We start from the raw sequence: 3433 nt of genomic DNA on the forward strand, positions 1-3433 counted from the left end.
TCTTCCTTCATTTCTGATGTTCCAACCTTCCTTTTGGTATCATTTCCCTTCTACCTAGTGAATTTCCTTTAGCAATTCTTTTAGAACAAGACTGCCGGCAAAAAAAAAAAAAAAAATCGTCTTAGATTTCCTTCATCTGAGAACATTTTTATTCCAACTTCATTCCTGATGGAATGTTTGCTGGAGATAGGATTCTGGGTTGACAGTAAAGGCTAGAAGGATGCCACAGGGGAAAAAATTCTGTGAACTGAACATCAGTTTGGTGGTACTTTGAATTTTTGTCTTCACTGATCTGCTTGCTACTATTCAGTTTTCAGAGTCCTCAAATACATGCTCTATGCTTTCTGTCCAGATTTTATAGTTGCATTGAGTTGAAGAGACAGGATGGAGTGTACTTACTCCATCTTACCTAGAACCAGAATCCTCTCCTCATTCTTTACTGCTCTTCCATTAGGGAGAAGAGCTAATCTGATTAGTGGAAGCTGATCTCTCCTGGTCAATGTTTTATTGTAAAAGGGGTCATTATGTTAAAAGTCACACTCACACGCTCCAGCTCCTTTCTTCTGTCTTTGACTTGCTTGCACCAAGACAATGAGCCCTGGATCTTTCTGTCACCACCGGGTCGCTACACATAGGGCAGGCCCAGGGCCTCTTCCAGAGACAGCTCTGGCCATCATTCCTCTATTCTCTCCTGGTACCTCAGAGTATGTGAGGCCCACCTACAGTTCTCACAGCTGTAGTGTCTCAGAGGGTCTGTTCTGTGAACCCAAATCTGCTCATGGAAGGTCCCCAAGTCTAGATGTGGGGTGAGAGTCGGAGGGCCCCATGTTGGCTCCAGGTCTAAGTATATTCTCCCATTCAACTTTGCCAGAAAGTCCTGAACCTTGCAGGTTGTTTGGCCCTTGCCTGAAGCCTCGATATGTTGATACTTCTTTTTTATATGGCCATTAGATCTCTGTATCTAGTCTCTCCTTTCATTAGATTCCCGTTATTAGTCAGAATAAGAGACACAAACCCTACTGGTTTAAACAAAAAAGTTTGTTGGTTTATATAAATAAAAATGTCAGTTTCAGGTTAAGCTAGAACCAAGACATTGCTCTTCATCTTTCAGGTCTGTTTTCTTCATAATGGCTTTACTCTCTGGCCACATGGAAACACCAAGAGCTCAGGGTTCAAAACATCCTACACCTAGGTATCAGCATAAAATTAGACTTTCTCCTTCCCAATAACTAGAAAACACTAGTCTCAAAGCTCACTGACTCTCATTGGGTGATATGCCCATGTCTGTGGCCTGGAGAAAGGTTGGCCAACCCAAACTACATGGACCGAGAGCAGGGACAAGTGTCTCCCCATGGAAAACTGGGGTGCTGAGACCAAAAAAAAGGAGACGCGTTGGAAAGCAAGTAACATGTGTCATGTTTTAACCAAGGAAAAGTTTTATCCAACCTACAATTGGTGCTGACATTTATTAGGCTTCAACTGCATGCCAGGCACTGTGCTAAGCACTTGACATTTATGACTGTATTTCATACTCACAATAACAGTTTTTAAAACAACACGAAAAGTACTCAACATCAGTATTCATCAGGGAATGTATATTAAAATCACAGTGAGATACCATCCCATTAGGAGAGAATATACCATAACTTGGCTAGGAGATGGAATAATTGAAATTCATCTACTGCTGGTGAGAGTATAAAGGGGTATGATCACTTTGGAAAACAATTTGGCATTTTTGGTAAAGTTAACCTACACTTGGGACACCTGGCTGTCTCAGCTGGGAAAGTCTGTAACTCTTGATCTCGAAGTCAGGAGTTTGAGCCCCGTTGGGTGTAGAGATTACTTAAATAAATAAAATTAAAAAAAAACTTAAACTACACTTAACATATTAATCAGCAATTTGACTCCCAGATCCTTTCCCAAGAGGATGACAAAATTTTGTCATTAACCAAACGTTGCTCAGTTTCTACAGAACTCCTTTCCAACTAGGCCTGACTTTTGGACTTCCCTGTTCCTCTCTGCATGGTCCAATTTTAGCAAAATTCCCCACAAACAATTAGCCAGGATCCCCCATCCTCTGTATCTGATCACCCTGATCTGCCTTCAGTAAGAATCCTGTGAGGTTGGTTTAGCCAGAATCCAGCCAGAATCTTAGTCCTGAAGTTTCCTCCTAGTTAATTCCCCACAGACCCCCACCCTGCTCTGTGGCTATAAATTCCCACCTGTCTCTGCTATATTTGAAGTTGAGCCCAATCTCTCTCTCCCCCACTGCAAAATTCCACAGCAGTGCTCCCGATACCTGTCAAGATCGTCCCCCACCCTTGAATAAAGTTTTCCTTACTGTGCATTAACAAGTGTCATTGAATAATTTTTTCTTTAACGAGAGATAAATTACGTATGTCCACACAAAGACTTATACAAGAATGTTCATAATAGCCTTATTCATGATAGCCAAAAACTGGAAACAAACCACATGCCATCAATTTATGAACACAAAAGGCTGTTGATACATATTGCTAAATTGCTTTCCCTACCAGTTCTACAAACGTGTAACTCCTACTTTTTAGGAAAGTGTCCACTTGCACCTTAATATTTCTAATTCTTTATATTTTGATAGCCGCTTAAACATCTCTTCCACAGCCTTATGCACTCTCTTCTGTCTAATCCGCACTTTGTAGTTCTTACTGCTCATAACATGTTTTTCTTCCATCACGTATGTGGGCAAATACAAGGGTATCAGAAAACTCCCGGAGGACAAGAAAAATCTCATTTTTCTTCTACCTCCAAGCCTGTAGTCCTGTGCGTATTTCATGCCTTCACTCAAGGAACATCTACTGAGTCCACACAATGGACCAGTAACTGAGACAGGCCCATTAGGCACTCAAAAAAGCACCCTGAAGTGAACACCCCTAGTTTCAGATCTCCTGCTGAGAGGTCTCAGTTAACATTCATGCCCGTTTTAAATTCCCGATTGAGACTTTCTCCTTTCTTGGTGTGCTAATCTGGAAACAAAAGCTCTGAAGTTTAGCCTCTAAAATGTATTGATTATGTAAACGCCGCTCCGTTGGCCCTGTTAATTCCTTAATATGCACCCCAGCGCCACACTTGGGGGACTTCAGATGGGGATGGTAAAATCTAGGGCGGCCTGGTAGTGCGGGGACTTTTCTCGGGACTGTAAAGGCCGCCAGGGTAATGAATGTCTTCGTGAGGACACCAGTGTAATGAATATGCAAATCGCGGCAGCCAGAAAGCATCGCAGGTCCGGGAGCGCCCGCGGCCCCCACTCCACCGAGCGGGTCCCAGACTCACGCAGGACCCGGGCTCGCCTCTCTCGCGGGGCCTGGGGCCGAGCCCCGCCCCGCCTGGCCCCGCCCCGCCCCGCCCCGGCGCGCGCCCGGAGCCCCGCCCACCCGGCAGGAAAGGGCGGGCCCGG

This window comes from Mirounga angustirostris, unplaced genomic scaffold, assembly GCF_029215605.1.
Source record: "Mirounga angustirostris isolate CCGP_5_RB_7025 unplaced genomic scaffold, mMirAng1.0.hap1 SCAF_8, whole genome shotgun sequence".
In the NCBI taxonomy this organism is placed as follows: domain Eukaryota; kingdom Metazoa; phylum Chordata; class Mammalia; order Carnivora; family Phocidae; genus Mirounga; species Mirounga angustirostris.